Genomic DNA, 24,266 nt, shown 5'->3' on the forward strand with positions numbered 1-24,266 from the left:
TTAAAATCAGGGATGCACAAGAGGCCAGAATTCGAGGAGCACAGATAACTTGAAGGGGTGTGGGGCTGGAGGAGATTAGAGAGATAGGGAGTGAGGCCATGAAGGGATTTGAAAACAGGGATGAGAATTTTAAAATGAAGATGTTGCTTGACCAGGAGCCAATGTAGGTCAGTGAGCACAGGGATGACAGGGGAATGGGACTTGGTGTGAGTTAAGACACAGGAAGCAGAGTTTTGGATGACCTCAGGTTTACAGAGAGTAGAATGTGGGTCATGGCACCGTGACTGGCTCTGCTGTTCAGAAGGGCGGGAAAAAGAGTGGAAGGGCTATAGTCGTAGGGGATTCGATTGTAAGGGGAGTAGATAGGCGGTTCTGTGGTCGAAAACGAGGCTCCCGAATGGTATGTTGCCTCCCAGGTGCACGGGTCAGGGATGTCTCAGATCGGCTGCAGAACATTCTAAAGGGGGAGGGTGAACAGCCAGTTGTCATTGTGCACATAGGCACTAATGATATAGGTAAAAAACGGGATGAGGTCCTACAAGCAGAGTTTAGGGAGTTAGGAGCCAAGTTAAAAAGTAGGACCTCAGAGGTAGTAATCTCAGGATTACTACCAGTGCCACGTGATAGTCAGAGTAAAAATGAAAGAATAGTCAGGATGAATGTGTGGCTTGAGAGATGGTGCAGGAAGGAGGGGTTCAGATTTTTGGGACATTGGGACCGGTTCTGGGGGAGGTGGGACTATTACAAATTGGACGGTCTACACCTGGGCCGGACTGGAACCAATGTCCTTGGAGGTGCTTTTGCTAACGCTGTTGGGGAGGGTTTAAACTAATGTGGCAGGGGGATGGGAACCAATTGAGGTCAGTTGACAGTAAGGAGGTAGTAACAAAAGCCTGTAAGGAACTAGATAATGAAGTCAGTGTGACTAAGGGGAAGAGCAGGCAGGGAGCAGATGATGAATATAAAGGGACTGGTGGTCTGAGGTGCATTTGTTTTAATGCAAGAAGTGTAGTAGGTAAGGCAGATGAACTTAGGGCTTGGATTAGTACCTGGGAGTATGATGTTATTGCTATTACTGAGACTTGGTTGAGGGAAGGGCATGACTGGCAACTAAATATCCCAGGATATCGATGCTTCAGGCGGGATAGAGAGGGAGGTAAAAGGGGTGGAGGAGTTGCATTACTGGTCAAAGAGGATATCACAGCTGTGCTGAAGGAGGGCACTATGGAGGACTCGAGCAGTGAGGCAATATGGACAGAACTCAGAAATAGGAAGGGTGCGGTAACAATGTTGGGGCTGTACTACAGGCCTCCCAACAGCGAGCGTGAGATAGAGGTACAAATATGTAAACAGATTATGGAAAGATGTAGGAGCAACAGGGTGGTGGTGATAGGAGATTTTAATTTTCCCAACATTGACTGGGATTCGCTTAGTGTTAGAGGTCCAGATGGAGCAGAATTTGTAAGGAGCATCCAGGAAGGTTTTCTAGAGCAGTATGTAAATAGTCCAACTCGGGAAGGGGCCATACTGGACCTGGTGTTGGGGAATGAGCCCGGCCAGGTTGTTGAAGTTTCAGTAGGGGACTACTTTGGGAATAGTGATCACAATTCCGTAAGCTTTAAAATACTCATGGACAAAGACGAGAGTGGTCCTAAAGGAAGAGTGCTAAATTGGGGGAAGGCCAACTATACCAAAATCCGGCAGGAGCTGGGAAATGTAGATTGGGAGCAGCTGTTTGAAGGTAAATCCACATGTGATATGTGGGAGGCTTTTAAAGAGAGGTTGATTAGCGTTCAGGAGAGACATGTTCCTGTGAAAATGAGGGATAGAAATGGCAAGATTAGGGAACCATGGATGACAGGTGAAATTGTGAGACTAGCTAAAAGGAAAAAGGAAGCATACATAAGGTGTAGGCGGCTGATGAAAGACGAAGCTTTGAAAGAATATCGGGAATGTAGGACCAATCTGAAACGAGGAATTAAGAGGGCTAAAAGGGGTCATGAAATATCTTTAGCAAACAGGGTTAAGGAAAATCCCAAAGCCTTTTATTCATATATAAGGAGAAAGAGGGTAACTAGAGAAAGGATTGGCCCACTAAAGGACAAAGGAGGAATGTTATGCTTGGACTCAGAGAAAATGGGTGAGATTCTAAACGAGTACTTTGCATCGGTATTCACCGAGGAGAGGGACATGACGGATGTTGAGGTTAGGAACAGATGTTTGATTACTCTAGGTCAAGTCGGCATAAGGAGGGAGGAAGTGTTGGGTATTCTAAAGGGCATTAAGGTGGACAAGTCCCCAGGTCCGGATGGGATCTATCCCAGGTTACTGAGGGAAGCGAGAGAGGAAATAGTTGGGGCCTTAACAGATATCTTTGCAGCATCCTTAAACACGGGTGAGGTCCCGGAGGACTGGAGAATTGCTAATGTTGTCCCCTTGTTTAAGAAGGGTAGCAGGGATAATCCAGGTAATTATAGACCGGTGAGCCTGACGTCAGTGGTAGGGAAGCTGCTGGAGAAGATACTGAGGGATAGGATCTATTCCCATTTGGAAGAAAATGGGCTCATCAATGATAGGCAACATGGTTTTGTGCAGGGAAGGTCATGTCTTACCAACTTAATAGAATTCTTTGAGGAAGTGACAAAGTTGATTGATGAGGGAAGGGCTGTAGATGTCATATACATGGACTTCAGTAAGGCGTTTGATAAGGTTCCCCATGGCAGGCTGATGGAGAAAGTGAAGGCGCTTGGGGTCCAAGGTGTACTAGCTAGATGGATAAAGAACTGGCTGGGCAACAGGAGACAGAGAGTAGCAGTAGAGGGGAGTTTCTCAAAATGGAGACGTGTGACCAGTGGTGTTCCACAGGGATCCGTGCTGGGACCACTGTTGTTTGTGATATACATTAATGATTTGGAGGAAAGTATAGGTGGACTGATTAGCAAGTTTGCAGACGACACTAAGATTGGTGGAGTAGCAGATAGTGAAGGGGACTGTCAGAGAATACAGCAGAATATAGATAGATTAGAGAGTTGGGCAGAGAAATGGCAGATGGAGTTCAATCAGGGCAAATGCGAGGTGATGCATTTTGGAAGATCCAATTCAAGAGTGAACTATACAGTAAATGGAAAAGTCCTGGGGAAAATTGATGTCCAGAGAGATTTGGGTGTTCAGGTCCACTGTTCCCTGAAGGTAGCAACGCAGGTAAATAGAGTGGTCAAGAAGGCATACGGCATGCTTTCCTTCATCGGACGGGGCATTGAGTACAAGAGTTGGCAGGTCATGTTACAGTTGTATAGGACTTTGGTTCGGCCACATTTGGAATACTGCGTACAGTTCTGGTCGCCACATTATCAAAAGGATGTGGATGCTTTGGAGAGGGTGCAGAGGAGGTTCACCAGGATGTTGCCTGGTATGGAGGGCGCTAGCTATGAAGAGAGGTTGAGTAGATTAGGATTATTTTCATTAGAAAGACGGAGGTTGAGGGGGGACCTGATTGAGGTGTACAAAATCATGAGAGGTATAGACAGGGTGGACAGCAAGAGGCTTTTTCCCAGAGTGGGGGTTTCAATTACTAGAGGACACGAGTTCAAAGTGAAAGGGGAAATGTTTAGGGGGGATATGCGTGGAAAGTTCTTTACGCAGAGGGTGGTGGGCACCTGGAACGCGTTGCCAGCGGAGGTGGTAGACGCGGGCACGATGGAGTCTTTTAAGATGTATCTAGACAGATACATGAATGGGCAGGAAGAAAAGAGATACAGAACCTTAGAAAATAGGCGACATGTTTAGAGAGAGGATCTGGATCGGCGCAGGCTTGGAGGGCCGAAGGGCCTGTTCCTGTGCTGTAATTATCTTTGTTCTTTGTTCTTTGTTTGTGGGAGATCAGCCAGGAGTGTGTTGGAATAGTCAGGTTTAGAGGTAACAAAGACATTAATGAGAGTTTCAGCAGCAGTTGAACTGAGACAGGGGCAAAGTTGGGCGATGTTAGAGGTGGAAATAAATGGTCTTAGTGATGGCATAAATATAAGGTCGGAAGCTCATCTCGGGGCAAATGTGACACCAAGGTTGCGAACAGACTGGCTTAATCTCAGACTGTTGCCAGGGAGAGAGCTAATAAATTTCGATTTTCAAAAGGCCCTAGATAAGGTAACGCATATTAGACTCCTGACTAGGGTCAGAGCACATGGAATCCACAGCACAGATCCCTATGGAACACCACTTCCCAACTTCAACTGGTCAGAGTAACTACATTTAACCACTAGCCCTGGTTTTCTGTTTGATAGCCAGCTTGCTATTCATTCTGCTACTTGATCCAGGATTCCACACGCTCTGACCTTGAGTCCATTATGCTACTATGTTATTGAAAGCCTTTTAAAATCCAAGAAAATTCAGATTGTTACGGCCAAGTGAGGAGGTAGCACAAGGCTCCCCTCTTGTTCTTCTTCTTGTTTGACCGCAACAGAGTTTATTCCCTTTTAAACAGTGGATGTGCTTACCACTTCAGTGAGCGTTTTAGTTTTTAGTTTTAGAGATACAGCACTGAAACAGGCCCTTCAGCCCACCGAGTCTGTGCCGACCATCAACCACCCATTTATACTAATCCTACACTAATCCCATATTCCTACCACATCCCCACCTGTCCCTATATTTCCCTACCACCTACCTATACTAGGGGCAATTTATAATCGCCAATTTACCTATCAACCAGCAAGTCTTTTGGCTTTTGGCTTGTGGGAGGAAACCGGAGCACCCGGAGGAAACCCACGCAGACACAGGGAGAACTTGCAAACTCCACACAGGTAGTACCCAGAATCGAACCCGAGTCGCTGGAGCTGTGAGGCTGTGGTGCTAACCACTGCGCCACTGTGCCGCCCTTCATGGTGATTGTAAGAGAACCAATCGAACAGGTTTTCTTGAGTTTAAACAAGAAAGAGATGAGTTTATTATACTTAATCTAAACCCGATCTAAATAAAATACACAACACATTCACGCTGTCATGGTCCTGTCTTTTTTTTCTCTCCGGGAAATATGTGGTGTGTCTTTAAGACAGCAAAGGATCAGTACTGCTTTAAGAACAAGCAAGCCTCAGGAGTTACCGAGAAGGTGCATTTTGGTTGCCGTTGGACACAACCATACAGAGAGGGAACCAACCAGCTTCAAAGGGTGCATCCTGGTTGTCTTGGATACAGTCACTCGGACTGAATATCAAGAGATACATTTGTTACAATTTAATTTTGAATTGGCTTATAGTGCAAACAGCCTGTTCTAACAGAGAACAGACAGACAGCTGTGTGTTAGCACCTGAAAGGAGCGCTCTCAGACCATTCAAACTGAAGGAAAAGAATTTAGTCTGTTTATTTATTATTCTATCTCAAAATTCTAAAAAATCAAGCCAAAGCAGAGATCTCTGATAATTTAAACAGTTAGACTGACAATCTTTCATCCCTCAAAAATTCTAAAGCCAAATTGATTCTTTATAAAGTGTTTGCAAGTTGTTAATTGTTGAAATTCATCGCTGGAGAAGGAGCAACAATTTCAACTTCTGAATTAGACTACAGACTGTTCTACTGTCCGCATGGGGATTGGTTAAGAAGGTAATGGGATCCAGGGCAATTTGGCAAACTGGATCCAGATTTGGCTTAGTGGCAGCAGACAGAGGGTGATGGCCGAGGGTTGTTTTTGCGAGTGAAAGCCTGTGACCAGTGGTGTACCGCAGGGATCGGTGCTGGGACTCTTGCTGTTTGTAGTGTACATTAATGATTTAGACGTGACTATAGGAGATATGACCAGTAAGTTCGCAAATAACACGAAAATTGGTCGTGTTGTAAACAGTGAGGAGGAAAGCTTTAGATTACAGGACGATAAGATGGACTGGTATGATGGGCGGAGCTGTGGCAAATGGAATTGAATCCTGAGAAGTGGGAGGTGATGCATTTTAGGAGGACTAACAAGACAAGGGAATATACAATGGATGGTAGGACCCTAGGAAGTACAGAGGGACCTTGGTGTACTTGTCCATAGATCACTGAAGGCAGCAGCACAGGTAGATAAGGTGGTTAGGAAAGCATATGGGATACCTGCCTTTATTAGCCGAGGCATAGAATATAACAGCAGGGAGATTATGATGGAGTTGTATAAAACGCTAGTTAGGCCACAGCTGGAGTACTGTGTACAGTTCTGGGCACCACACTAGATGTGATTGTACTGGAGAGGGTGCAGAGGAGATTCACCAGGATGTTGCCTGGGCTGGAGCATTTCAGCTATGAAGAGAGACTGGACAGGCTAGGGTTGTTTTCATTAGAGCAGAGAAGGCTGAAGGGTTTGAGGTATACAAAATTATAAGGGGCATTGATAGGATAGATAGGAAGAAACTTTTTCCCTTAGCAGAGGAGTCAATAACCAGGGGGCATAGATTTAAGGTAAGAGGCAGGAGGTTTAGAGGGGATTTGAGGAAACAAAATTTCACCCAGAGGGCGGCTGGAATCTGGAACACACTACCTGAAGGGGTTGTAGAGGCAGCAACCCTCACAATATTTAAGAATTATTTAGATGAGCACTCGAAACCCCATAACATACAAGGCTACGGGCCAAGTGCTGGAAAATGGGATTCGAATAGATAGGTGTTTCATGGCCAGCTCAGACACGATGGGCCGAAGGGCCTGTTTCTGTGCTGTATAACTCTATGACTGTTGAAGAACCTTTTTTTCCCCATTTGACAGCTGTGAGGACTTCTAGCAACCTTGGACTGTTCCACATCCGGCAAGAACAGAAATCCGCAAGGACTCTAATTTTTTCTATTTTAAATGTTGTTTATATCTTAGTAGTGTTCAAGAATTTAGTTTTTCTAATTAAACAGTTAATTTGTTGATTTAAAGACTCAGTTTGGTTAGCCTCATTTGGGGGTTAACAGATGGTACAATTTGGCTGGGTCTTTTTTTAATTTGGAAAGTTTAAAATGACACGTTAGGCGATCTGTGGAGGGACAGGATTGAATTAACAGTGCGTTTCGCCCACCACAATCAGAATCGTATCTTTTGATTGGGGGCTTTGACTGGAGCGGTCGGTCATAACAACGCACACACTTCCATGAGAATCGCACACACACACACAAATAGATTACAGAGTGCTGAGGGGTACATTTGTAGTTGAATTAGAGTCCAGAACACACAAAAATTAATGCATAGTCTGTGGGGTTGGATGATTCCGTTGTCTAGTAGTTGAAGTTGTGCTCTTGAAGTCTTTGGTTGGTAAATGTGCACATTGTGGCTGGCCCACCTGGTTCAGCCTTTTCTTGCAGGCAGAATTGTAGGTGGCTTTCTTCTCTGGTGTCTTGTCTTGGATCCAGCAGTCAGCAGCTACACTTCGCACAAAATCTTCTGGAGTGAGAGAGAGAGACACACACACACTCCTTCTGGCTTCTGCACAGAATCAGTCACTGGTTTGTCTGTCTTTGTCCAAGCAGAACTCTCAGCTTTCACAGAGAAGGACAGATGGTCACATGATTACCTCAGTGTATTCTCTGGAACCTTCTAATGAGATTCAAGGTTAGGAGTTTCCATTGCCTCAGGATACCAATATTTAGACTTGGAGGGGTTTGCTCTTTCAAAGTCAATGGGATGGATTTAGTTATCCCCAAGCGTTGGGGGTTGTGGCGCGGGTGGGGTTGGGGCCGGAAAATGCCTCCAGCAGAGGCCCACCACAGGCCTCGATGCTGGGAAGGCCAGGCCCAATATTGCCAATGATGGCAAGGCCTCGTGGTTGCCCCCACGCCACTCGGCAACAGGAGCCAAATCTGCATATTTTTAAAAATGCAAATGAAGGAATAAATGACTTACCCACTCCCGCCATCCGTTCTGGTGCCATATTGGTGTCACCAGCACTCCCGCGCCTGAGGTGCCACACTGGTGAGGAGGGGGGAGGAGGTAAGCTTATCAGTGCGGGGAGGGGGGAACGGGGTCAAAGTGACATAGTTGGTGTAGGGCATGTGGGAAGGGTATTAGGTTAAAGTTTATGCACATTGGGGGTAGGAAAGGTCAGGTGGACAAGGCAAGTGTTTTGGCAGGGGAGAGGGCAAGTAATTAATTTTATTGTTATTGTGGGGGTGGGAGAGGGGCAAAATTCATGTATTTAATTTTATTCATTACTTGCACCTTTAAATCTTTAAACTTAACGAAAGGGCTCAAAGCCCTGTAAAAATAGCGTCAGCGCCTGTGCACAGGCAAGCAGCTCCCTCCATGTGATTGGGGAGGGGGACCGGCCGCCCCAGCCTTTCAAATGAGCCGCCGCACGAAAGATTGTGGCTGTACTATGACAGGTAGTCGGCGGGGGCACAGAAGATTTAGCCCAATATGTCAAGATGGCCTTGAATACCATGCTAATGAAAGAAATCTTAGATAATTGAATCACTGGATCACGGTTTTGGGTAGAGGCTCATCAGACATGTGTCTCCTGTTGGAAGCCTTGGAATGTAAAAGATGGTCACATGCTAATTGTGGTGGCCATCTTGGCTGCCACTTTTTTTTGTTAAAGTTAACTGTAGGATTTGTTTTTCCATTAATAAAAGTTTAATGTAAGTTACCAGCCGATGAATTAAAACTTCTCATTTGGCCTATCGTGTTTTCTTGACAACATCTACCGCATTACCATTAACTACTCTTTGTGTACATCAGAAGGAGTCTTATCAGGTTGGTTAAGTTTGACCTTCCCTTTTGGAATCCGTGGTGACTATTCTATTATATTTTTGGTTTCTACTTTTCTATTACATCTTTAAATAAAGATTGCATCATCTTTCCTACCACGGATATTAAGCTAACTGGTCTATCTATGCCTTTCAGTGCCTTTCTGTTTCTTCCCTTGCTCATTTTGGTATGCACAGATGCAATCCATGTGAGGGTTTATCCTCCCCAAGTTTGATACCTTTTTTCTCCCCTTCTATAGTGTCATGTCCATTCTGTTAGTCTACCTCGTAAATACTAAGGCAAAGTAATTATTCAATATTTCTGCCATTGCCTGTTGACAATATTCTCGTGTATCCCTTAGTAACCCTATTCCTATCCCAAGTTTCCTTTTCTTATTCATATGTCTAAAGAATACTTTATATTTCTTGTTATATTCTGATAATTTAATTTCTTCATTTTTGACTTCTTTCCTAACCTCTTATTCCCTTTTGTCGTTCTCTCCTTTTTTGTAGAAGTACTTTATCTCTATTGTCAATTTTGCCCTTATTTCTTTATTCATCCATGGTGTTTCATTATTGACTAGCTAGTTCCTTTTTCTTAGTAGAATATATTTATCCTGAAATCTATAGATCATCATTTAAAATATTTCCCACTGCAGTTCCATCTCTTTGTCAATATTTCTTTACCGTTTATCTTCCCGCGTTACATTCTCATCCCCTCAAAATAATTTTCCCCCAGTCCATTATTTTGGTACTTGTCTTATTTATGTCTTTCTCAATCATCATCTTAAATCTTATTATGTTGTGATCACTTTGCCTAGATGTTCACATACGCTTGCTTCTCTTATCTGCTCTGGTTCATTTCCATTATTTTATGTCTTTTACTTACTTCATAGATCTGTTTACATATTTCTTCCGCTACTTCCCTTCCATTATCAGGTAGTGTGGAGAATATCCCTATTAATGTGATCCTTCTTGTCATTTATCTCAATCTATTTGTATTTTGTTTCTATCTTAAATGTTAGCTATGTCCCTTTTTCTACTGTCATTATGTTATCTCTAATTAGTAAGCTACCCTGCTGAGCCCTTCCTTCCTTATCCTTTTTAAATGTGTTTTAACCTGCAATATTCTACTGCCTGCCCTGTTATTCATGTAGCCATGTTTCAGCTTTCCTTACCACAACTAGTTCCCCGCTATGAATTATTACCTTCAGTTTTGTTTTGGATGCTGTGCACATTGCTATACAAGCAATTTAATTTGTTTCTCTTGCTTTATTTGTAACAGACATTTTATACTTATTTTCTATAACTGCATTGGTTCCCTGACCATCTACTTTGCCATTATTCCTTACCTTTAGTTTCATCTCCTATTTATTTTACTTTCAGGATTATACTCCACCAGCTCCCCCCTCCTCCTCTCGTTGTTGTTTAAAGTCGTATCCACAGCCCTATTTATCCATCCACTAGGACTTTTCTCCTATTCCAATTCAGGTTGAGCCCAGAAAATTGCATCTCAAACATTTCAGAATGTAGCCAAGAGAAGCTGAATGATGTGGTATATTTTACATAATTATTTTCTTCTCCCCATTTATGGTCTCTTCACCCCACGTACACCACAATCAGATTAAAAAAGTGAAATATTTATCTACAAAAGCATATAAAGTTAATCACAAAATAAAAGCAAAGTACTGCAGATGCTGGGAATCTGAAATAAAAACAGAAAGTGCTGGAAATACTCAGCAGGTCTGGCAGCATCTGTGGAGAGAGAAACAGAGTTAACACTTCAGGTCTGTGACCTTTCATCAGAACAGAGAGAGAAACTATGTGGAATGTTACATCAATTTGGTCCATCAGTTCTGTCCTTTCCTCCAGGAGCTGCCTAGTCTAATCCCACTCCCCTACTTATCTTCCCCACTTCTTAATGTTCCTCTTTTTGACAGTGAATATACTCCAGAGCTTTCCTCACACCCCTATTTCTTACTCCCAAAGTCACTATTTAAAAGTATAATTTTCTCCTCATTTAGGCATATACTAATACCACACACTATCATGTTTTCTCCTTCAGATATGTGGATACAACTGTCTGAATTTCTTGACATCTATCAATTTCATTCTACAATCAATCAACAGGGAGGCAGACTATTTTTCCCTATTCTTCTCCCCATTGATGGTCTCTCCATACCACTGACAAACTGTGGCCAAAAATATGAAAAGGGCACTTGACCCCAAGCCTGTCTCAACTTTCCTTGCTGAATGTCAACAGGCAGTACCACTAATTCTGCTGGCTGGAGACGCTAGGACAAGGGGGCATATTCTAAAACTTAGAGCCAGACCTTTAAGGAATGAAATTAGGAAACACACAAAGGATGGTAGAATTTTGGAACTCTCTTCCACAAACAGCAACTGATTCTAGATCAATTGTTAATTTTGAATCGGAGATTGGCAGATTTTTGTTAACCAAAGATGGAGCAAAAGTAGGTACACAGAGTTAGGTCACAGATCAGCCATGATCTCACTGAATGGTAAAACAGGCTCAAAGGGCTAAATGGTCTACTCCTGTTCCCATGTTCCACTGCAAGTAGCATCACAGTTGCGTTGTATGCTCCCTTCATTCAGCATCCATATATATGCATAAGCAGCATCTGTGGAAAGAGAAGCAGAGTTAACGTTTCGGGTCAGTGACCCTTCATCGGAACTGACAAATATTAGAAAAGTAACAGGTTATAAGCTGTGACTTTTCTAATATTTGTCAGTTCCGATGAAGGGTCACTGACCCGAAACGTTAACTCTGCTTCTCTTTCCACAGATGCTGCCAGACCTGCTGAGTGATTCCAGCATTTCTTGTTTTTATTTCAGATTTCCAGCATCCGCAGTATTTTGCTTTTATATGCATAAGCATTCAGGAGCAGGAAGACTGATCCATTTCTTTTCTCCTTAACCAAGGGAACAGTGTTAAGGCTAAATGCAAAATCCTTACTTAGCTTCTTAACTGAGAGCAGGCAACTCAGTACAGGGTCAGAATTGAACCTGGGATCTTCCTTGCCTGTGTAGCTTCACATTCGGGAAGTTTATGTTCCCTTAGCCAGATCTCAGAAATCCCCCCCACCCCCACTCCCTCCAAATATAACAGAAGGTTTGACCTCGAGGGGTTTAAGAAAAACCTTTTTCAAATAATTTTAATTCCCTATCTCAAGCACATTTTTTTTGCACTAAAAAGGCAAGATAGAGGATGAGGACATAAACAATGAGTATTTATGGGACTACTGTACTGTATCACTGAGAAATTCCCTGGACTCCAAATTAAACCCTTCATTTTTCTTTGCCTCATGTTAAACAAGCCCACAGCAGGTGATTTTTAGTTACACTCCCTGGATGCTGACGCAACTGAACTTTCTGTTGTGACAAAGTAACATTTTAAAGCAAGAACCGTTAATGACTGTTTCTATATTTATAACAATGTCATACAGTAAAGAGAACGGAACCATGACTTTCCACGGTCTCTCAAGAAACTTTTCCTCATTAAAGTCAGTCCAATCAGGAGTTAAATCAAATAGTTTTGTTAATACGATAGCCAAAGTATACTATTGTTTGCTGTGTAGAATTTATGAACACTACATGACCTAAAGACACATCTTACTCAATTGTGTTTCTGAACGTGTAACAGCTCAGACAAACACCACCTTTTATATTAATACAAAAGCAAAATACTGCGGATGCTGGAAATCTGAAATAAAAACAGGAAATGCAGGAAATACTCAGCAGATCAGGCAGCATCTGTGGAGAAAGAAACAAAGTTAACATTTAAGGTCCATGATCTTTCATCAGAACTATAAAACGGTTGTGCTGTCAGTCTGTGATCACCCTGCATTTGTTTAAAAAGGGTGTACTGTCAGTCCCAGATCAAACGCAGGACCTTTAGGTTATTTTTTGTGGATTGCAGCCGACATCAGTTGTCGAAGAAGTCTCTCTGCCCATCCATCTGATCCACTACTCCTTGACTGAGGTACAGACACCATAGGTGAGAGAGAAATAGAGAGTATGAGTGTGTGCATGAGAGAGCGAGTATTCAAAACAAAACAACCAAGTGCCTGGAATGACTCCAGCATGACCGACTCTGAGCACTAGTGACAAACACAAACCTCGAATTCATAACTGTCTGGCAGGTAAACAGGGAACTGCATGGTGACCTCATTATACTTGCATTCCCAGTTGCCTAGAAACCCGTGGTGAAGATTAAACGATACAGTGATGTCATTCTGATCCTACATTTTAGCCACACTGGCATCAAAGCACACACAAAACCAATGGACTGAGGGTTGGGTTATTAGCTGGTATTGTTTTGGTATGCATGGTTTCTAACACAAGCTTAATTGTAGGTTTAAAAGTGTGCATTGCAGATGCACAAGTTTCTCTGGCCAAAATAAATTGACAAATATCTAGGGCAGCAGATAAGGGCATGTCATGAAAGAAATTCTAACGTTTTGGTAAATGTCAAAGGGAACGATACTAAAATGAGCCAGTGCAGACTGTTGGGTGGCAGAAGTAAAATTTAATGCAAAGCAAAGTCTTATTTATTCAAATATGAATTCTGATATTAAATTTGTGACTGTGTGGTAATAATAAATGGCTGATTGCTATTGAACATTAATGAATAGTTTAGAATTGTTTTCATTCCTATTCTGAGCTCAGTGTTTTCTTTTCCCCAAGTCACACACCAAATAGAGCCAAGAAGGTCATTAAGCAACTTGTTTTGAAGACTCAGTCAAAGCTGCTGTCAGGATGCAGCAGCAGCCGAGGGAAACTCTTCTACCTTTCAGAGCAAGTACCAGCACTGGTACATGGAGCTCAGTGAAGTGAAATCAAACCTGTGGACCACGACTCGAAGGGATTGCACATTGGAAGCTTCAAAACAATGCTCGAGAGTGGCAACCATCCTTTTAAAAAAAATATTCATTCTTGGGATGTGAGCGTTGCTGGCAAGATCAGCAGTTATTGTCCATCCCTAGTTGTACTGAGAAGATTGTAGTAGGCCTTCTTTTAATAATTTTGATATAACTAAGTGGCTTGCTAGGCCACTTAAGAGAGCAATCAGGAGTCAACCACCTTGCTGTAGGATTAGAGTTACTTATAAGCCAGAATGGGTAAGGACAAGTTCTATTTCACCCTAAGGGCCTAATCCATCCAAGAATAGCAGATGTACAGAAAAGGATACAATTATACTAGCTGGGCTTTTTTGACAATCCAGCAGCTTCATTGTCACTTTTATTGATGCCAATCTTTTATTCCCAGATAATTTTTTTTAATGAAACCTGAACTTAAATTCTTAAACTGCTATTGTGAGATTTGAACTCATGTTCTCTGGGTTATTCGTCAAAGCCTTTGAAGTAGTAGCCCATAACATAACCACTACACTACCTGGGCTAGTCTTGGATATTTATGAGCAGCTGGCTCAAAAGAAGCATTACCAGAACAGGGCACCTGTTTATATCCATACCCAGGGATTGGTGAACATGTGGACTCTAATATCAAATGGAGACAGAGGACATTTTTAAGTAATATTCCTTATCCACGTTGTCCACGCCATGACAATTGAATCTGTGTGGTAATTTATTTTTACCTGAAGTTTTTGTGTTTTCCCCTTTTAATTGGTTATTTTCTCTATTCATCATACTATGCAAAACCTTCAATCCAAGTTTCAATTTTATTCCCAAGTGTATTTCACCAAGACAAAAATGTCCCCACTGACACTACAGCAAAAGCAATTCTCTGACATACAGCCACCAGAACACTTCGTGCCTAGAGTCAGACTGATGGGACAGCTCTTGATGATGAATGGCTGCTGCTTTAGATGTTGCGAATTCAGAAGTGAATGCTCCCAGAAATAAAGTGACAGAGAAATTACCCGCACAAAGCTGCAATTTCATTTACAAGTCTGATGTAGCTCTGCTCGAGTATTCACCAGGGTTGCACACAATATAAAGGAGCCCACACCCCATTCCATAGCAGCACCTACTTCCGCCTGTGCACTCCTGCTGAAATTAACTTAACTCTTAATTTAATTTACTTTCTTTTGTAACTCAAGCTGCCTCCCCAACATACAGCTCCAGCATCTTCACATCCAAACCTTAAACTTAGCCCTTTTCACCTTCACTGTAACAAGCCTCCACATATCACCAACATCTGGACTCAAGCAGATAGACACTGTGGCCTGCATCTGTGAAGAACACATCTTAAAAAGATATACTGCATATCTTTCAACTGCAGTGATGAAAGGATTAAAACTGAGAGTGAGATACAGTTTGTTTTCCACAAGAGAATGGTTGCTAGGCCTATGTTCTGGAATTCCCGAAGACGAGATCCACTCCTGCTCCCTCAACCCTATTCCCACCAAACTGCTGACCACTCAACCTCCCTTCCTGATCCCCACGTTAGCTGATTTTGTTACATCTCCTCAGGTACTGTTTACCCTCTCCGACAAATCTGCTGTCACCAGCCCCCTCCTCAAAAAAAACACCTTTGACTTCTCTGTCCTTGCCACCAATCACCCCATCTCCACCCTCCTTTTCCTCTCCAAAGTTCCTGAATGTGCTGCCACCTCCCAAATCCGTGCTCATCTTTCCTGGAATTCCATGTTTGAATGTCACCAATCAGGTTCCCGCTCCGCCACAGCACAGAAATGCCCTTCAAAGTCACAAGTGAGATCCAATATGGCTGTGACCACAGTAACTATCTCTCCTCATCCTTTTTGACCTGTCTGCAGTATTTGACATGGTTGACCACACCATCCTCCTCCAAGGACCACCTGTGATGGATTCTCATCCCGCACCGGATGAGATGGCACAGTGGCGCAGTGGTTAGCACCGCAGCCTCACAGCTCCAGGGACCCGGGTTCGATTCTGGGTACTGCCTGTGTGGAGTTTGCAAGTTCTCCCTGTGTCTGCATGGGTTTTCGCCGGGTGCTCTGGTTTCCTCCCACATCCAAAGACTTGCAGGTGATAGGTAAATTGGCCGTTGTAAATTGCCCCTAGTGTAGGGAGGTGATAGGGAATATGGGATTACTGTAGGGTTAGTATAAATGGGTGGTTGTTGGTCGGCACAGACTCGGTGGGCTGAAGGGCCTGTTTCAGTGCTGTATCTCTAAATAAAAATAAAACCGTTACCTCTGGAGTCCCACAAGGATCCATCCTACATGCTGCCCTTGGCAACATCATCCAAAAACACGTCAGGTTCCGCACATATGCTGATAACACACAGCCCTGCCTCACTACCAATTCTCTCAAGCCCTCCACTGCCTTTGTATTGTCACAGTATTGGATGAGCAGAAAGTTCCTCCAACTAAATATTGGGAACACCAAAGCCATTTTCTTCAGTCCCCAACACAAACTACAATCTTTAGCTACCGACTCTATCCCTCTCCCTGACAATGGTTTGAGATTAAACCAGGTGTTTTACAATCTATTTGACCCTGGGCTGAGCTTTATCTCTTCATCACCAAGACTGCCTCCTTCCATCAATGAGCCATTACCTGTGTCCACCACTGCCTTGGCTCATCTGCAGTTGAAACCCTCATCCATGCGTTTGTTACCTCTAGACTAGACTATTCCAATGCTCTCCTGGCTGACCTCCCATTTTACACCCTCCATAAACTTGAGCTCATCCAAAGCTTTGCTGCCCTTATCCTAAGTTGCACCAAGTCTAGTTCACCCATCACCTCTGTGCTCATTGACTTATATTGGCTCCTCCTCCAGCAATGTCTTGATTTTAAAATTCTCATCCTTTTTTCTTCTGAATCCCTCCATGTCCTCGCCCCTCCTTATCTCTAACTTACTTCTGCCCTACACCCTCTCCATCCAAGATCTCTAAGCTTCTCCAATTCTGGCTTCTTGAGCATCCCTAATTCCATCATTGGTAGTTGTGCCTTCAGCTGTCCCAGCCATAAGTTCTGGAATTCCCTCCCTAAACGTCTCCTTTCTATTCTCCTTTAAGGCACTCCTTAAAAGTTACCTGCCTGACCTGAGATTTCCTTCATTGGCTCTTTGCCTGGCTATGTGAACTATGTTAAGTTCCTTGGGATGTTTAACTACATTAAAGGCACTATATAAATGCACGTTCTTGTTGAGTTTTATCAAGTGTAGTACGAGGTTCAAGGAGTTAAAAACAGGCCAGTACTTCCCAGTATACAGAAGAACCAGATTCCTTTCTCTTTTAATGTCAGTTCAAGCAATTATGCAATATTTATTGGCAATGTGTGAAGACCATGCTGATAGAGACATTTCTTTGAACATGTAATGAACAAAGTTACCAGCTGCTTCCTTTAGTCACTCCTGACCAATCAACAGCAACGTTTCATAATATAAACAGAAAATGCTGGAACTACTCATCAGGTCAGGCAGCAACTGTACAGAGAGAAACAGAGTTAATGTTTCAGGTCTGTGACCTTTTCGTCAGAACTGGAAAATACTACAGAGGTAACAGATTTTAATCAAGCACAGAGGTAGGAGAAATGATTGGTGGGGGGCGCAGGGGGAAGAGGATGAAAGAACCAAAGGGACGGTCAGTGATGAGGTGGAAGACAGGAGCAATTTAAATGACAAAAGGGATGACTGTACAGGCAAAAGAGGGTGGTAAAAGGTCAAGTAAAAGAGACAAAAGATTCTCAAGGAGCTTAAGTGGCAACAGCAGAATCATTACCAGCACCTGCTATCTGGAAAAAATGTAGAGTTCGGAAGGCTGTAAAGTACCCAACAGAAAAATGGTGCGAAAATAAATAAAAACAAGAAATGCTGGAAATACTCAGCATTCAGGTCTGACAGCATGTGTAGAGAGAGAAGCAGAGTTAATGTTTCAGGTCAGTGACCCTTCTTCAGAACTCAGAAAGATGGTGCTATTCCTCAAGCTTCTGTTGAGCTTCGTTGGAACAGTGTGGGAGGCCAAGAACAGAGAGGTCAGAGTGAGAATGGGACAGAGATCTAAACCGACAAGCAGTGGAAACTTGGGGTCACACTTGTAAACTGAACAGAGGTGTTCAGCAAAGTAATCATCAATCTGCATTTGATTTGCCCAATGTGGAGCAGACCACATTATGATGAGCAGCGAATACAATATACTAAATTGAAAAAAGTACAAGTCAATTAGTGCTTCACCTGGAAGGAGTGTTTGGGGCCCTGAATGTTAAAGGAGGAGGTAAAACGGAAGAAGTTGCAACACCTGCACTTGCATAGGAAAGTGCTTTGGAAGGTAAGCAGATGTTGGTGCTGATGGAAAAGTAGACCCCGAAGTTGCGGAAGGAACTGTCCCTTCAGCATGCTGAAAGGGGGTGGGGTGGGAAGATTTGCTTGGTGGTAGCATCATACTGGAGGTAGCAGAAATGATGGAAGATGATCCACTGAATGAGGAGGATGGTGGGGTAGAAGGTGAGGACAAGGGGAACACTATCATGTTCTCGGACAGAGGGGTAGGGGTGAGAACAGAAGTCCGGGAAACGAGATGGACACATTTGAGAGCACCAGTCATGTTGGAGGGAAATACTTGGTTGATAAAAAGGAAGACATATCAGAAGCATTGGCATGGAAGGTGACATCGTTAGAAGAGATGCGATGGAGACGAAGAGACTGAGAGAATACACAAGTGTCCTTACAGGAAATGAGGTGGGAGGAGGTGTAATCAAGGTAGCTGTGGGAGTTAGTGGACGTATAGAAGATATTGGTTGACAGACTATCCCTGAATCAAGATAGAGAAGTTAAGTAAGGGTACTGAAGAGTCGGAGATGGAACAGGTGATGGTGAGAGAGGGTGGAAATTGGAAGCAAATGCGATGAAATTTTCCAGTTCAGGGTAAGAGCGGGAAGTGGCACCAATACAGTCATCAAAGTGTTGAAAAAAGTGGTGGAGGGAGGAGACCTGAGGACCTGGCCAAAGAATGTTCCACGAATCTTATGAAAAGGCAGGCATAGCTAAGACCTATACGGGTTCCCATTGTGATATGGGTTATAGCAACACCTTTTATTTGGAGGAATTGAGAGGAGCCAAAGAAGTTGGTCAAGGTAAGAAGATGTTCAGCCAGGCGAAGGAGGCTGGTGGTAGATGGGGAATGCTTGGGCCTCTGTTACAGGAAGAAACAAAGGGCCCACAGGCCATCCTGGTTGGGGGATGGAGAGTAGAGGGATTGGACATACAATGGTTAGGACCAGGAAACTGGAAACTGTTTAAAGTAGAAGAGGGCATGGGAAGAGTTGCGGATGTAGGTCAGAGGAGACTCTGTAAGGAGAGAAAACAGAAAATCAACAAGTATTTATATAGTACCGTTAATGCATTAAAACGTCTCAAGGTGCTTCATCAAACAACATTTGACACTGAGGTATATAAGGAGATATTGTGGGTCAAAGAGCTAGATTTTAAGGAGCATCTGAAAGGAGGAAAGAGAGGTAGAAAGACAGAAAGGTTTACAGAGGGAATTCCAGAGCTTAGGGCCTTGGCAGTTGAAGGCAAGGCCGCCAATGGTGGGGCAATTAAAATTGGGAATACTGAAAAAGCCAGATTCATAGGAGCACAGATATCTGGGAGGGTTATAGGGATAGAGGAGATTACAAAGATAGGGTGGGCAAGGCCACGGAAGGATTTAAAAACAAGGATGTAGGTAAGTGAGCAGAGGATGACGGTTGAACAGGAGTTACAGCATATGCAGCAGAGTTTGCAGAGGGGGCCAGGAGTGTGATGGAATAGTCTAGTCTAGTCTAGAGCTTGAAATCTCTGAGAACATTTTCATGCTACTTGTGTGGGTGGTAGAGAACAAGGACTTTAAATGAGAGGTGAGAGGGAAGCATCAAGGTGAGATGGTTAAAGGAGAAGAAGGTGGCACAGGAATGGGGGACAGACCAAAGTTTGATTTGGCAAAGTGCCCTTGAGAATGCAATGGTGTAGGTACTATCACAATGCTGTCAGGGAGTTCCAGGATTTTAACCCAGCAACAGTGAAGGAACAGCAATACATTTCCAAGTCAGGATGGTGTGTGACTTGCAGGGGAACTTGCAGGTGGTGGCATTCCCATGTGACTTCTATCCTTATTCTTCTAGGTAGTAGAGGTCATGAGTTTGGAAGGTTCAGTCAAAGGAACCTTGGCGAGTTGCTGCAGTGCATCTTGTAGATGGTACACACTACTGCCACTGGGCATCGGTGGTGGAGGGAGTGAATGTTTAAGGTGGTCGATGGGGTGCCAATCAAGCGGGCTGCTTTGTCCTGGATGGTGCTGAGCTTCCTGAGTGTTGTTGAAGCCACACCAATCCAAGCAGGTGGAGAGTATTCCATTACACTCCTGACTTGTGCCTTGTAAATGGTGGACAGGCTTTGGGAAGTCAGGATGTGAGTTACGTCACAGAATTCCCAGCCTCTAACCTGCTCTTGTAACCACAGTATTTATGTGGCTGGCACAGTTACATTTCTGGTCAATGGTGACCCCCAGGATGTTGATAATGGGGGATTCAGCAATGGTAATGCCATTGAATGCCAAGGGGAGATGGTTCGACTCTCTCTTGTTGGAGATGGCCATTGCCTGGCACTCGTGTGGCTTGCCACTTACCAGCCCAAGCCTGAATATTGTCCAGGTCTTGCTGCATATTGACACAGTCTGCTTCAGTATCTGAGGAGTCATGAATGGTTCTGAACAGTATTCAATCGTCAGTGAACATCCCCATGTCTGACCTTATGATCAAGGGAAGGTCATTGATGAAGCTGCTGAAGATGGCTGGGCGTAGGACACTACTCTGAGGAATGCCTGCAGCAATGTCCTGGGGCTGAGATGATTGGCCAGCAATATCCACAACTATCTTCCTTTGTGCTAGGTATAACTTCTACCAACTGGAGAGTTTTCCCCCTCATTCCCATTAACTATTTGTCCCATTGTCACCCACTTTTGCCTTGCACTATCATCCCTTTTGTCAGTTAATCTCTCCGGCCTTCCATCCTATCACAGACCTTCCTTTGTTCTTTACTCCCCTCTCCCGCCTTTCCCTGCCACTTGTGCTTGCTTAAAACTGATTACATCTGTAATATTTTCCAGTTTTGACAAAAGGTCAGAGACAGGAAACATTAACTCTGTTTCTGTCTCTACAGATGCTGCCTGACCTGCTGACTATTTCCAACATTTTCCATTTATATTTCAGATTTCCATTATCCGCAGTATTTTGCCTTTTGTATAACAGCAATGTTTAATACGGAAGTTAGAAGTCTCACACCATCATTAGTAGTTTAAACTATAATTGACTACAATTAACAAACAGCAGCAGCAAAATATCTCCATTCCAGCCATTGGCCCCGCCAATCTACACTCCTCCTGCAAAACAGGTGGACAAGCAATCTATTCCTAAAGCAATGCTCTGCATCAGTAGCCAGTGACACGAGCTACCACACTGCCCTGGCTCAGGGAGGGGCATATTAATTACCAACAAGCTAAACGTCTGTAATACTTTATGTAAAGGTTTAACCTGATAGATATGGAAAGTTATCCCTCAGTTTAACTTGATGGACATAGAAATTTATCCCTCCCTAAGTAAGCTTTGAGTTTAAAGATTTCAAATATTGACTGATGCTCTCTCATTTGGACGTAGCAAGGAAAATGTTCAAAAACATTTCACCAGTGTTAAGCTCATTAGAAACAAAAAGTTAATTAGTACCACTTACCAAGCTGTTAGTTATACTATACTACTTGAGATTTAAAATAAAAAACTTTTAACATAGTAAGAGACTACTTGCTAAAAATTGTGTGTTTGTAATTATTTTCATTTCATTCTTTATGTCTCCCATGAGCATGGATCAATAAATTGGACAAGAATTCCCTACAACAATCATGTATTTACTAAAAGGTCACAGAACAGTACTTTTAAAATTTGATCTTCATTGCTGTCCTACTGCCAAGCACTGGCTCATATTTCAGGAACACCCAATACATAGCTTAAGCACGAGGGAATGCCGTCATAGCTACCAAAAACCCCATAAAGCTATGGCAGTGCAGACAAATGCCACTTTCAACAGACACGTACAGGAGTATACTCCTAACAGAAGTACACCACCCCTCCTGAACTTCTGAGTGCCATTTGCAGCATCTTTGAAAGACTCGCTCATTACCAGTGCTGTTGGTCTACAGTGATGGAATAAATCTAAATCTGTTTTTATTACATGGGATTCAGAATTTTTACCAATAAATTAGAGATCGGACTCAGCAATTCCATTATCTTCTCATTCTCACACAATAATACAAGCACTGTGGATAATACATACTAACAATAATAAAATAAAACATTGTAATCAAAGGACAATTGCTTTCAAACAGTTTTATCACAAAAGGTGCAAATCTTTCGACCCTGGTTATTTTTCAAAATTCACACTTTACTTACATTTCTATTAAGAACAATTTTCCAGAATTTTAGATGAAGGTTAAAATAAGTGTAGAGAAACAAAATTCCAACTATTCATTTTAAAACACAGGCAAAGTGTAATATGCTTACTGTGGACTCTGTTGCAGCCCTCAAAGGGTTAATAAGTGATGTAACTTTCCAAAACACATCTCCCTAACAACCGTTCCAGCTCGGTTCCAAGGGACACGTCACATGGTAATTCTCAAGTCAACCTGTCCACCCCAAGAAATAGAGCATCTCCCCATTGCATGTTATTTCTTTAGTCCTGGATATGACTTAACACAGTAGTAGTGAAGAACTAAGTTTATTCCACATAAACCAAGCTCTTGTTATATTCCAGGCAAACAGAGTTTAGTTAAACGAATGAACTGGCTCAGCCCAATCGACATTAAGGTATCTTCCATTTCCAAATGCTGTGTTCCCTCCCCAACCAAAAACAAAGTTGTATTCAATGTGACTGAGCTGTCTGTCTGAAGGGTCTTCAGGGCAATGAATGACTGGCAGAGCAACCAACGCAAGTGCTGTGAGGATCCGATTCCATTACAATATTCTATCAACTTCCCTCTTCCGTTTGCAAACACATTCTACCATGACCGACCTTTTCTCTGCACAAGCAAACCAAACATAGTTCACAACCAATAAAACAACACACACAATTGGAAAAGAAAAACAATTGTCGCCACGAGCAGGCAGAATCCCTTAACTTGGGGTTCTCCTTTTAAAAAGTGTAAACTTGCTGACATGTACATTGCCGGTGAACAGGGATTCCCGGGAATGGCTCCGTTTCCCTGGCGGACGCGGGTTAAACTCTTATGTAGAAGATGTGCTCTCTGCAATGGGTAAGCAGCTCGGTATCGTGTTTAAATACAAAGATCGAGTTGCCTCGATGGACAAAGCCACGTACAAAATAGAACAGCAATCCGCTACGGGATTAGCAGCAGAGAGAGTGAGAAAAACACACACACAGTGAGGTGTTTAAAACCTCTCAAAGCCCCAGCTCAGGCCTGGCGAGTACAGCAAAGTTAGACATTTAAACTTACCCGGCTAAGGCAGCAGAGGCTCTGCAAAGATTGCTGTCTCCTCCTTCCCTTACCCCAGTTACTGGACTCTGCCTATTCCTGTCACCTTCACCAGGATCAGAAAACCAGGTGGATGGGGGAGGGAGAAATCTCTGCAGTTTCTAATCCCCTTGATCAGGCAGTCACTTCCTCCCTGCTCAAAACACAGACAAGTTCAGTAACTCCTCTCACAGGCATTCTCATAACAAGAGTTCTCCAGGGACACAGAGCGAAAGAGGGTAAAAGAAGGGAACTGGGAATGACAACCGGTGAGTGAGGGAGTGTCCAAATTACGGTAAGCGATGTGCAAAGGCCCGGGGTGGAGCTGTGAAAGTAACCTGTGTTCAGAGGTGCGGAGCCAAGCCTCCCCGGGACAGCCACGGCCGCCAGAGGGAGCCGCACCTCCAGACTGCCCCGGGTCCAGAGTCAGGGCACCGGCACCCAGTCTCATAGCATTGGCACTCGGTCCACACTGAGCCCAGTCTCAGGGCACCGGCACCCAGTCTCATAGCATTGGCACTCGGTCCACACTGAGCCCAGTCTCAGGGCACCGGCACCCAGTCTCATAGCATTGGCACTCGGTCCACACTGAGCCCAGTCTCAGGGCACCGGCACCCAGTCTCATAGCATTGGCACTCGGTCCACACTGAGCCCAGTCTCAGGGCACCGGCACCCAGTCTCATAGCATTGGCACTCGGTCCACACTGAGCCCAGTCTCAGGGCACCGGCACCCAGTCTCATAGCGTTGGCACTCGGTCCACACTGAGCCCAGTCTCAGGGCACCGGCACCCAGTCTCATAGCGTTGGCACTCAGTCCACACTGAGCCCAGTCTCAGGGCACCGGCACCCAGTCTCATAGCGTTGGCACTCGGTCCACACTGAGCCCAGTCTCAGGGCACCGGCACCCAGTCTCATAGCATTGGCACTCGGTCCACACTGAGCCCAGTCTCAGGGCACCGGCACCCAGTCTCATAGCATTGGCACTCGGTCCACACTGAGCCCAGTCTCAGGGCACCATCACCCAGTCTCATAGCGTTGGCACTCGGTCCACACTGAGCCCAGTCTCAGGGCACCGGCACCCAGTCTCATAGCATTGGCACTCGGTCCACACTGAGCCCAGTCTCA

The 24,266-nt window shown here is 43.8% G+C and overlaps 1 protein-coding gene across 2 annotated transcripts in view; it reads right to left on the reverse strand.

The window, feature by feature from the left end:
• The window catches only part of fhip1aa (FHF complex subunit HOOK interacting protein 1Aa), a 196,706-nt gene extending 173,110 nt beyond the window's left edge, over positions 1–23,596 (reverse strand). For both annotated transcript variants that reach the window (XM_068041066.1, XM_068041076.1), the window contains exon 1: positions 23,124–23,596. The gene's annotated coding sequence lies outside the window, so the exon portion shown is untranslated. The remainder of the gene's footprint in view (positions 1–23,123) is intronic.
• Positions 23,597–24,266: the final 670 nt, after the last annotated feature.

The sequence above is a fragment of the Heterodontus francisci genome, chromosome 1 (assembly GCF_036365525.1).
Source record: "Heterodontus francisci isolate sHetFra1 chromosome 1, sHetFra1.hap1, whole genome shotgun sequence".
Classification (NCBI taxonomy): domain Eukaryota; kingdom Metazoa; phylum Chordata; class Chondrichthyes; order Heterodontiformes; family Heterodontidae; genus Heterodontus; species Heterodontus francisci.